Genomic DNA, 13,019 nt, shown 5'->3' on the forward strand with positions numbered 1-13,019 from the left:
AAGCCGACAAGAAAATGAATGAATGAAAAATACAGTTCAGTTGTTCAGCTTTACCACATTTCAATATAATAAAAACACATACATTGAGAAATGGACTGTTGTTGTTTGTTAAAAAGGATAGAGCGAAACTATGTCATTGGGATGAGCTCAGATATTTTTAGTTCAGACTGAAGAGTATTCCAGGATGAGGCGGCGGCATGACTAAAGGCCCGCTTCCCTATTTCAGTTCGAACCCGGGGAACAGTCAAATGATAAGATTCACTTGAGCACAGGGCATACTGTCTTTTAGACTTATGGAGAAGGAAACATAAATATGAAGGCACCAGTCCCAGAAGAGCCTTGTAGACCAGAATCATCCAGTGGGTGTACCTTCTTACATACAGAGAAGGCCACTCTGTTAGGAAGGGTCTGATTTTCAGATTTTTCTCATGCAAGAAAGTGCAAATCTGCATGATCAAGCTTTTTTTTGCGATGTGCTCTCTAAAGGAGAGCTGATCATCCAGAAAAGATTCCTTACTGAAATTCTTGGGGTAATAGGTGGTTTTAAGCTGGTTTATCATGGATATCCTCAAGTAGTAAGATCCTTGCAGCTATTGTTGGATTATACAGATAAAATGAAAGATAGAGCTGTGTGTTGTCAGCATAACAATAATAAGAGATACCATGTCAGTGTTTCCTCTAGGATTTTTTCCAGCTGTGGCGGCAGGCCTTTTTTTTTTTACACAGATCTACCAACTACCTGTGGCGTTATTATTTCAATGACAAATGTCGTGAGCGGAGTATTAGAAGTCGGGATCACATTTATGTAATAGTCTAAGAGCATGTGAATCTCTGTGCTTGCGCGCCGATTTCCTGTGCTCGTGCACAAAACTTCTTACACGCCCCCTCAAATATAAGCCGCTTCAAGAGCGTGCAGATCTTCTTGTGCGCTCTCAAACAAATGCTGCAGAGTGAGATTTAGTGTGTTTATGTAACGAGCATGTCTCCAGCATTTATAACATTTGGTAGGAATATTTATGAATGTCTCTAATAGACCTATACAGCGATATTAAGTAAAGTGAAACGGCTATACGTTGTGTTTGCTGGCCTCACGCATCACGCACCTGTCAGTCAGTCAGTCAGTCAGTCAGCACATAACCTTGAAGGGTTAAACAAATGGAGCAGAGCATTATTACGGTTACAGAAAAGTTTGCGCTGATATAATTCACTTACCCTTCAATACGTTTTGGTGTGATTATTACCCGCTATTAAAAAAAAAAGTTTTCAATGAGAAGCTGGAATATAGCCGTGGCGGGATGAATTTTGGCATGGTGCCCTGCTATGGAAGAATGAATGTAGTGGAAACCATGTATGTGATTAGATGATGTTTCCTAGTGTTGGGGTGTAAATAAAAAAATAGTAGGGGACTAACAATAGATCACTGAGGAACTCCAGTGACCAGCTGAGGACCTTTGGATTACTCTGCTTTCCAGGCAACCCTGAATTATCTTCTCTAGAAGTAAGACTCCAACCAGCAGTAATGTCCATTGAGCAGAGGGTAGACAGTAGAATCTGGTGATTCCCTGAATCAAAAGCAGCAGACAGGTCTAGTAAAGCAGAATAGATGATTTAGAACCTGCTTTGGCAATCTGCAGGGCTTCAGTGATTGAAAGTAGTGCAGTATCAGTGGAATGTTCACATCTGTCTGATTAGTTTGAGTTCACTAGTTTATTTTGTTCAAGGAATGTGGAACTTTGCTCAAAATCAACCCTTTCCAGTTTTTTGGTTGTAAAGGGACAAGAGAGACCATTCAGACCATTAAATTGTCAACCATTGAGGTGTTTAGTGATGTTTGTTTGAGCAGTAGAGTTACTCTGACCTGGTTAAAGCTGGTTGATAATGTGCTGGTGTGAAGTAAAGTGTTAATGATGTGTGCTAGGCAGGCCCGGATTAAGAACTCAGGGGCCCCTGGGTACATTGTCTTGTAAGGCCCCCTATATATATATATATATTTTTTTTTTAAGGGTATTTTAATGTATTGCTTTTACAAACTTATAAAGAGCATTTTATTGCCATGGCATATAACACACAATGCTTCTCCAATCCAGTTCTATGAATCTGAGTTCTATGAATCTGAGTCTTTCATAATACAAACACTGATTTACTGTCTCTCTCCTCCTCTCCCTGTATTTTCTCTACTCTTCTCGAGATGAAGGCTTGATTATAAACCTAATAGTATCCGAAATCACAGACACTATACCTCTTCTCTCCCGTCTCTCTCCTGTTCTGGGCCTTTCTCTCTCTCCCTCTCTCTCTCCTTTTCTGTCTGTCTCTCACACGATGAATCCAGTCCGCGCTGCGCTGCCGTTAGCCTCCTCCGCCTGGTTAATGCTAGCTACTCATTTAAAGTTACCATAACGTCTTCTTCTGTACCCTCATTCTCCTGATCATGGGTTTGTTTAAAGATGGTGTGTATGGAAAATGCCTCAATAAAGATGCCTCCTCTCCTCTTTCTCTCGCGTTTGCTAAATCCACTTGTCCACTCATTTTTGATCTATGACAGATATAACGTTACACTAAAGTCCGCTCAGTTTAGTGCGGGTTATTACAAAACTGTTTCCGCGCTTGACCAATTAAGTTACAGCATTCTGTTTAGTTAAAGAAAGAAAGGCAATTTAAATATAATAATAATATTAATATGTGATCGCGATTTTTTTGCTCAGAGGAAATACAGTTGTCTGAGCAATATAGTTTTTGCAGAGAGGGAGACACCTATAATAAGGCTAAACATTATTAAATACCCACGAGACACTTGTGACTTTATATCACATTTGCATTATTTTTAAAAAAATGTTTCCTTCCTGTTAAAAATTAATATATTTCCAATCTGATATGTAATGTGGAGAAAAAAAATGTAGCACGAGTTCAGCTGATGGTGGATTCGAACCGAGTTTATGATTAATCGCGTCAAAAGATTATGCGGGGCGCCTTACAAGGTGCGCCACTGCGACTGTTAATAATAGCAGCTCTATACTCATCTTGTCTCTATCAATCAGGCATCGATGGGCGTAAACCCTGAATAGCTTATTCCAACTAGATGCGCTATTTGCAATTAGCCAAAAAAGACACTCCGAAATTGTCTTTTTTTTCTCCCCCCTCGCAGGGGCCCCTAGTGCGCACGGGCCCCTGGGCCTGTGCCCATAAGGCCCATTGGTTAATCCGGCCCTGGTGCTAGGGCTGGCACAATGGCTAGGGAAATGTCCTGCAGGATGTGTGAGGGGATTGGGCCCAGAGGGCAGGTTTTGAGATGGGCAGAGAGGAGAATTTTGGACACTTCTCCCTCTGTGAGGAGGGAGGAGTGAGAAGGAGAGTGTATTTTCTTCTGCGAGTGACTGCTGTGACAGTCAATGGAGTTGTCCATACCACTGGCGATAGTTTGTAACGTCACGCACTCTAAAACACAAATTATCATTATGTTGCCAAGAATTACATTTCTGTTAGAATATAACGTTAGGCGCAATTCAGCAAGTTCAAGAGTTCAACCATGAATCTCAGTGGAAAAACAAATGTTACATCACCATTCTGGGAACATTTTGGATTTGTGCCGAACAAGAAAGGCGAACCAATTAATTTGGAAGAAGCTATGTCAGGTACTCATGTATGTTAAGTTTAATTGTGATTTTGTATTAGTTTTTCTTGGAATTTATTTTTACTTTCAGTCTATTTATGGTTTAAACACCCATTTTTGTGCCATTTATATATGGTCCGGTATTTCTTTTACACTTTGCAACCGAATGGTTTTGTAGTTATCATTTGTTCTTTGAGTGCCATGCTTATTTATTAATAATTCATTTTCAATGGGAACCTGCATATTTCCCATACATAAGGAATGTCATATTTAGTCAATACGCTGTGCTGTGCACCTATCAAATACACTTTACTATACTATTTTATACTCAATCACACATATCTTTAAACATTTGCAATTAACTCAGTTTAGGCTAATTTACTTTGTGACAAATCAATTATACTAAAACACAAAAATGTAACCAACTTTACAGACAGAAGAATCTCCAAAGATGAACGAACATCAACAGTCAGATGATCATCTGGAAAAATCCACACATTCACAGACAGATGAACTTCTACAGATGGAAGAATTTCCAAAAACAGATACATCACTAACAATAGAGTCTCCAAAAACAGAAAAACCTTCACAGACAGAAGAATGTCCAAAGAAGCTAGACCCTCAGCAGCCAACTGAAAATTTAAAAACATATGAGCCTCCACAGACAGATGAACTTCTACAGATTGAAGAAAATCCAAAAACGGATAAATCATCATTAGCAAAGGAAACTCCCATGACATATAACCCTCAACAAGCAGACCACTCATGGATTAAAAAGATGACAACAAAAACAGAACAACCTCTAATTGCAGGTAAAATAATTGTACAAATATATTTATCTTTAAGCTATTTATTGCAATAGTAGATAATACATACAATTACAGTTGTATTAGTGCTTTTATATGCAGTCTTCATTCAGTTCACTGGGAATATATGGTTGTTGTAAGCCAGGAGTCAAGTGGTAAAGATGCAATTGGAACATGGAAGTGATTGGGACACAACCAAATTACTTTAATGGCCACCTGTGTATAAAATCAAGCATTAGGCTTGTAGACACTTCTACAATTATTTGTGAAAGAAAGCTTTGGACCTCCAAACTTTGTGTGACCTTAAGCTTAACTCAAGAACAGTCATTTACCAGGGACATGCACTGGTCAATAGTCATTATGCTCACTTAGTATACAACTCTTGACACCCAGAGGTGGAAAGTAATGGATATTACGGGCATATTACAGATACCAAGAATAATTTGAATCATTTCTGCAAATGTTGCAAGCCAGGGGCGGACTGGCCATCTGGCAATTCTGGCAAATGCCAGAAGGGCCGGACCAATTTTTTAAATGTGGGCCGGTGAGTTTATATATATATATATATATATATATATATATATATATATATATATATATATATATATATATATATATATATATATATATTGTTTTTACGTGCAGGCAGCTTTTATCTCTTGCTAGATGTGATATTATGATGATGATAATAAAATAATAATAATAAATGTTAAGCATTTGGCCCAATTGGCGATGGCCGCCTGATTTCAAGATGGGCCGACCCAATCCGAGGTTACCCGGATGTAATCAAAATCTGGCAAGATTCTGTCATATTATTTCTCCATCTGTACACCAAAATAAATAGTGAATGTGCGTGCCAGGGCTGAATTTTTGTCCCAGTCCGCCCCTGTTGCAACAGAGACATGTTACCACAGGAAACTGGATGCACAAGCTGCATGCAATCGCACTGTATGTACTATACAAGTTATTTCTCCTTGTTCCTGGACTAAACTGTCAAAAATGATCAAGTATTTGTAACTGATCCACTTCTGACTGACCAGACATCCTCTTGGCTGTATCGTAAAGTGAAATTAATAAGAAAGTCTCCTAAAACACTGTTTATAAAAATTCTGGTATGATATTTTAAATAATTCAGGAGATTTGAGGTAATTAGATTTATTATTTTATTACTGACTGACATACTTATTTTGTAAATTAATTGCAGTTTAATATTAAATTTGAATCCAAGCGACCATGTGCTCTAAAATATTTTAACAGAACTTCCCAATTCAAAATAAGAATCCATTATTGTAATGGTAGTTGATCAATCTATAATAAGATATATATATATATATATATATATATATATATATATATATATATAGTTCCCCTTCGGTTGGGGAACTTCAGTGCCATGAATGGGAGGATTCGGATCAGAAGCCGCTTATCTGGAGAGTATTGAACGGGCCAATGAATGAAATTAATTGGCAGCGTAAGCTTGCGCAGGTGTGCGACATCTGCAATTATCTCAGCATATAAGCACACCTGAAGCCAGCAAACGCCATCCTTTTCGCTTCAGATCCTTTCTGAGTGAGTCGATGAGGGTTCCTCTTGCTGATCAGCACTTCAGAGCGAACGAGTGTGTCTCCCGGTCCAGAGTGGGTCTTCGCGGTGGCAGACGGTCGAGCTGGGTTACTCCCTTGCCTGCGGTTCTTTGGGTCCGGTCCTCCAGAGCGGTGCGTATAGTTGCAACTTTCCTAAAAGAGCAACACAGTCGTGCAGCACGTCCTTTTCAGGATGGCGCTCCGACTGTGCGTTTCTGGATGCGGGGGTTTCCTGTCTCCGGATGATGGACACGATCACTGCATTGCATGTTTGGGGGTCCAGCATGTTAATGCGGTGCTCGCGGGCGGTTCATGTCGTCATTGCGATGCCATGACCGTTGCACAGCTAAGATCGCGGCTAACTTTCGCAAGAGAGCGAGCCACCCCAGTTGCCTCCTGCTCTAAAAAAGCAGCGGGTGCTCGGGCAGATCTGAGGGTTTCAGCGGGAGCTAATCCGCCGCCCACGGGCTCGCGGACCTCTCGCTCCTCACGGCGCTCCATCCAAGCTTCGGGTGGTGAGAGTGATCCGTCTAACCAGATGGTAGCTCTCACACTCGCTGACACCGGAGATCAGATGTCCTTCGCGGCATCGGAGGGTGGGCTTTCACTGTCCGACGAAGATCCGGACCCGCTCGCCCCCTCCGGGCAGGTGAGCGCTGTCAAATCGGATCCTGAAGCAGACATGTTAGCCGTGCTTTCCCGGGCTGCTTCGGCCGTGGGGTTGGAGATGGTTTATCCCCCAGCTCCGCGGCCGGACCGACTAGATGGGTGCTACGTAGAGGACCAGAAGGCGAAGCCTTCGAAGCCTCTCGTCCCCTTCTTCCCGGAAGTGCACAGTAGGCTCACGCAGTCCTGGAGGGCACCTTTCTCTGCCCGTGCTGCGAGTGCCTCCGCCCTCACCGCCCTTGACGGCGGAGCTGCCAGGGGGTATGAGGCGATCCAGTCAGTGGAGCGCGCTATCGCGGTCAATCTTTGTCCGCGCGGCGCCTCTACGTGGCGGGGTTTGCCCCGCCTCCTGTCCAAAGCCTGTAGGTTGTCTGCCTCCCTCGGAGCCAGAGCTTATAAGGCTGCGGGCCAGGCTGCTTCTGCTTTGCACGCGATGGCCACCTACCAGCGCTACCAAGCGCAGGCGCTGGCCGAGCTGCACGAGGGCGGGTCCAACCCAAGCTTATTACATGAGCTGCGCACCGCGACCGACTATGCTCTTCGGACTACTAAGTCCGCCGCGTGAGCGCTGGGGAGGACGATGTCCACACTTGTGGTTCAGGAACGCCACCTCTGGCTAAACCTGGCCGATATGCGCGACGTTGACAAAGTTCGCTTTCTTGACTCGCCCATATCCCAGGCTGGCCTGTTCGGCGACACCGTCGGTGAATTCACCCAGGAATTCAAGGCGGTGAAAGAGCAGTCGGATGCGATGGGCAATGTCATCTATCGGCGTGGCCGTAAGCCCGCTCCGCCCGCCGAGCCATCCACCTCCGCTGTTCCTCGCCGAGGGCGCCCGCCAACGAGTGCTGCCCCGCCCCCGCCTGCGCCTCCGGCCAAGCGGGCGCGGCGTTCACCTCGAAAGCAGGCAGCCCCTCCTGCCCAGGGCGCCGTTAAGTCCGGTAAACGGACCGCGAAGCGTCCCTGAGACAGGCCATCCGGAGAAGAGGAAACTTGCTCTTTCCCCGCTGGAGGGCGGGGCCCCGATAACAACGGTACTTTTCAGTGCCACCAAAACATCAGTAAAAGAGCACTTTTTCCCTTCCCCGGATGTGACTGCACGAGTTCTGCCAGTCCGGGACGCGCTGCCTTCCGGCTCGCAGACTCTACGTGCTTCGCCAGTGGCTCACGAGCGCTGGGGGGACGGTCTCCCTTTCCTCAGCCCTCCAGCCCCCTCTCCGGAGTCAGGGTGCGGAGCCAGAGCGAATCGCTCTCCTCCAGCTCTTCCGCGGGACCCTCGTGCTTCCCGGATCAGCACACCCACTCCGCGCTGCCCCACCGCTGGTACGTCAGCGATTGTAGCGATGACTCCATTAGCGGGGGCTCTGCCTGCCTGGTTAGCGCGGGCCAGCCCCTCGCGGTGGCTCATACGCACAATCAGACTCGGTTACGCGATTCAGTTCGCGAAACGGCCCCCCAAGTTTACGGGCGTGTATTTCTCCAGGGTCAACCCCCTGTCCGCCCCTGTCTTGCGAGAGGAGATTGCTGCCCTCCTGGCGAAGGGTGCAATCGAGCCGGTTCCTCCAGCCGAGATGGAGAGTGGGTTTTACAGCCCATACTTCATCGTACCCAAAAAGAGCGGTGGGTCACGGCCAATCCTAGATCTGCGCGTTTTGAACCGCTGTCTGCACAAGCTGCCGTTCAGAATGCTCACGCAGAGGCGCATTCTCCAATGCGTTCGTCCTCGGGATTGGTTTGCAGCCATAGACCTGAAGGACGCGTATTTCCATGTCTCCATTCTTCCACGCCACCGCCAATTTCTGCGGTTTGCGTTCGAGGGTCGAGCGTGGCAGTACAAGGTCCTCCCCTTCGGGCTCTCTCTGTCTCCGCGGGTCTTCACCAAACTCGCGGAGGGTGCCCTAGCGCCCCTTCGGCTCGCGGGCATTCGCATACTCAATTATCTCGACGACTGGCTGATTTTAGCCCACTCGCGGGAGCAATTGATTATGCACAGGGACAAGGTGCTTCGGCATCTCCGCCTACTGGGGCTTCAGGTCAACCGAGAAAAGAGCAAACTCGCCCCCGTGCAGAGGATTTCTTTTCTCGGGATGGAGCTGGACTCGATCACCATGGTAGCGCACCTCTCCGAGGAACGCGCTCGCCTGTTGCTGAACTGTCTGAGGGAGCTCGACAGCAAACTAGTGGTCCCACTGAAGTTCTTTCAGAGGCTCCTGGGGCATATGGCATCCGCAGCCGCCGTCACGCCGCTCGGGTTGCTCCATATGAGACCACTTCAGCACTGGCTTCACGATCGGGTCCCCAGACGCGCATGGCACGCGGGCACACACCGGGTCTCGGTTACTGCGCTGTGTTGCCGCGCCCTCAGCCCTTGGAACGACCCCTCGTTCCTACAGGCCGGTGTGGCTCTAGGACAGGCGTCCAGCCATGTTGTTGTTTCAACAGACGCTTCCAACACGGGTTGGGGGGCCGTGTGTCGCGGGCATGCGGCTGCGGGCCTCTGGAAGGGTGCCCAGCTGCATTGGCATATCAATCGCCTAGAGCTGTTGGCAGTGTTCCTCGCTCTCCACCGCTTTTTACCGGTGCTGGAGCGGCAACACGTGCTGGTCAGGACGGACAGTATGGCGGCGGCGGCGTATATCAACCGCATGGGGGGTATGCGCTCTCGCCGCATGTCTCAGCTCGCCCGCCGTTTGCTCCTCTGGAGTCACCCGCGGCTGAAATCGCTGCGCGCCATTCACGTCCCAGGCACGCTCAATCGTGCAGCCGATGCGCTCTCACGACAGCTGTTACGCCCTGGAGAATGGAGACTCCACCCCGAGTCTGTTCAGCTGATATGGGCGCGATTCGGGGAGGCCCAGATCGATCTGTTTGCTTCCCCCGAGAACGCTCACTGCCAGTTGTTTTTTTCCCTGACCGAGGGCTCTCTCGGCACGGATGCACTGGCCCACAGCTGGCCTCGGGGCATGCGCAAGTATGCGTTTCCCCCAGTGAGCCTGCTCGCGCAGTTTCTGTCCAAGGTCAGGGAGGACGAGGAACAGGTTCTGCTAGTTGCGCCCCTTTGGCCCAACCGGACCTGGATATCAGAGCTCTCACTCCTCGCGACGGCCCTCCCCTGGCGGATCCCTTTGAGAGAGGACCTACTCTCTCAGGGACAGGGCACCATCTGGCACCCTCGCCCCGATCTTTGGAACCTCCACGTGTGGTCCCTAGACGCGAGGAAGACTTAGGTAACCTACCGACTGCGGTGGTTAATACCATCACTCAGGCTAGAGCCCCCTCCACGAGGCGCGCCTACGCCCTGAAGTGGAGTCTATTCACTGAATGGTGCGTCTCTCGCAGAGAAGACCCCCGAAATTGCCAGATTAGTGTTGTGCTCTCTTTCCTTCAAGAGAAGTTGGACAGCAGGCTGTCGCCCTCCACTCTCAAGGTTTACGTGGCCGCCATCTCCGCTTATCATAGCGCGGTAGCTGGCGGCACCGTGGGAAAGCATAACCTGGTCATCCAGTTCCTTAGGGGTGCTAGGCGAATTAATCCATCTCGCCCCCCTCTCATGCCCTCTTGGGATCTCGCCCTCGTTCTCACGAGTCTGCGATCCGATCCCTTTGAGCCACTCGAATCAGTATCTCTAAGATTTCTGTCCCTGAAGACAGCTCTGCTGGTTGCGTTGGCCTCCATCAAGAGGGTCGGGGACCTGGAGGCATTTTCGGTCAGTGACTCGTGCCTGGAATTCGGGCCGGATTACTCTCACGTCATCCTGAGACCCCGCCCCGGTTATGTGCCCAAGGTTCCTACCACCCCCTTTAGAGATCAGGTAGTGAACCTGCAAGCGCTGCCCCCGGAGGAGGCAGACCCAGCCCTTTCTTTAATTTGTCCAGTTCGCGCTCTGCGCATTTATGTGGACCGTACTCAGAATTTTAGATCATCTGAGCAGCTCTTTGTCTGTTATGGCGGTCGGCAGCAGGGAAGTGCCGTATCAAAGCAAAGATTATCCCACTGGATTGTGGATGCCATTTCACTCGCTTATTCGAGTCGAGGTCAGCCGTGTCCCCCGGGAGTTCGTGCACACTCCACTCGGAGCGTTGCATCCTCTTGGGCGCGTGCACGCGGCGCCTCTCTAACAGACATCTGTAGAGCTGCGGGCTGGGCGACACCCAACACATTTGCAAGGTTTTACAATCTGCGAGTGGAGCCGGTTTCCTCAAGGGTATTAGGTAACCCTTTGGTGATTGAGGAGACAACTCGGTAGGGTGTTGAAACACGCTTGCGGCGCCATTCTCCCTAACACGGAGGTACGTGCGCCTTTTTTATCTGTCAGTAAAGTTCCCCGTCAGGTGAGCCCTGCAGATTCCTCCGTGGCCCCCAGCACTGACTCAGCGGAGGAGTCACTTGCTGGCCCACTACGTTGTAGGTCTGCCCGCTGGTCAGCCCGCGTTTTGGGTATAGGTGCCTGCTATGCGTGATCCCCACTAGGCGATCCCATATGCTTATTCCGCCACGGTTAAGTCCCCCCCCTGGGTGGACCCGTGTCTTCCCTCTCCGCTAACCACTCTTTTGCTATGCGTACTCCCCTTTTAGGGCTAGTCCATAGGTAAATTCTGCCATCTATCCCCCCCTTGGGTAACGGATGGCCTCCGCAGCGTCCTCCCTATCGGGATTGCACGCTTCCCAACGTACTGTCGTATTTCCTAGAATTATCTAGATGCTCACGACTTCCCAAAAAATATATCTAAATCCGTAAAACTTCTGTTGAAGTAGGATAAATTAGGGCCAGGGACACGTTGGAGGACCGCGCCCCCCATGATGTGGGTGCGTCACGCTTGCTTGACTATCTCCTCATCGGGGGTGTTGGTAAGGTGCAGTCATTATGGCGCTTTCCATATTCTCCCATTCATGGCACTGAAGTTCCCCAACCGAAGGGGAACGTTCGAGGTTACAGAAGTAACCCTTCGTTCCCCGAGGAGGGGAACGGAAGTGCCATATTCCGTCGCCATAATGACTGTCCCTTAGCTGTTTGAAAGTCTCTTCAGCTTAAAAGGATGGCGTTTGCTGGCTTCAGGTGTGCTTATATGCTGAGATAATTGCAGATGTCGCACACCTGCGCAAGCTTACGCTGCCAATTAATTTCATTCATTGGCCCGTTCAATACTCTCCAGATAAGCGGCTTCTGATCCGAATCCTCCCATTCATGGCACTTCCGTTCCCCTCCTCGGGGAACGAAGGGTTACTTCTGTAACCTCGAACGTTTTTAGTACTCTTTCCACCTCTGCTAACAACTTAATCGATTATTATTATATCATAGGTTGAATCAAGAAATCAATCTAACCCTTGTAGGTAATGGGCAAATCTCTCTCAGGTTCAATCTCCTTTTCAGTTTTGGATTATCTTCGTTCAGCATAGGTCAATGTACTCTATAGGCTGCATGCCACTGCTTGGGTCAGCACTAACCATCGAACGTTTTTCAGAAAAATAATTTGCAAGGACAGGTTTCTCCATGCGGTTTCTGAAAACTTTGCCCATATACAGACCCTATTCAACCCATTCAAAAATGTGGAGGACATTTACAAAGAGCGGACTGCAGCTGGAGTCAGTGTTTTAAGAGCCAGTACGCACAGACATATGCAAGACATGGATTTCAGCTGTCACATTCCTTGTGTCAAGCCACTCTTGAACAGACATCGTCATAAGTATCTTTCCTGGGCTAAAGCCCGTACTACTCCTCCAAACTTATGCTCTCTGATGGAAGTAAATTTAGCATTTCCTTTAGAAATCAGAGTGCCAGAGTCTGGAGGAAGAGAGGCACAGAATCCACATTGCTTGCTTGCTCCTGTGTAAAATTTCCACAGTCAAAGATGGTTGGAGTGCCATGTCATCTGCTGGTGTTGCTCCACTGTGTTTTCTGAGGTACAAGGTCAACAAAGCTCTAAACCAGGACCACTTTCTCCTTCCTGCTGATGACCAACTTTATAGAGATACAGAGTTCATTTTTCAACAGGACTTGGCACCTACACAGTGCCATATCTACCAGTTCCTAGTAAAAAGACCTGCAAAACTTGCCTGATCTTAACACAATAGAAAAGAGGAAGATGCGATATGAGAGACCCATCAATTTCCATCATTGTAAAATGCATTATTTGAGGGTATAAATCAGATGAACATTCAACATTGAAGTTTTAAGAGGTCTATGAGGGTTGAAAGAATGACTAGTAGGAAAGAGGTATTCAAAAACATCACAATCAAACAAAAACCTCAGTCTGCTGAAAGCATGAACCCATTAAAATGTTAAGAGAAATGGAATGGACGGACAGTGTGGTAAAACATGTTTCTCATGGGACACTGTGTCACTCATGCTGTAGGTTT

General features: G+C 47.9%; 1 protein-coding gene across 1 annotated transcript in view; it reads right to left on the reverse strand.

The window, feature by feature from the left end:
• rbfox3b (RNA binding fox-1 homolog 3b) overlaps positions 1-13,019 on the reverse strand; it is a 997,536-nt gene that overhangs the window by 165,357 nt on the left and 819,160 nt on the right. The window lies entirely within an intron of this gene.

The sequence above is a fragment of the Danio rerio genome, chromosome 3, assembly GCF_052040795.2.
Source record: "Danio rerio strain M-AB ecotype USA chromosome 3, GRCz13ab, whole genome shotgun sequence".
NCBI classification, from domain to species: domain Eukaryota; kingdom Metazoa; phylum Chordata; class Actinopteri; order Cypriniformes; family Danionidae; genus Danio; species Danio rerio.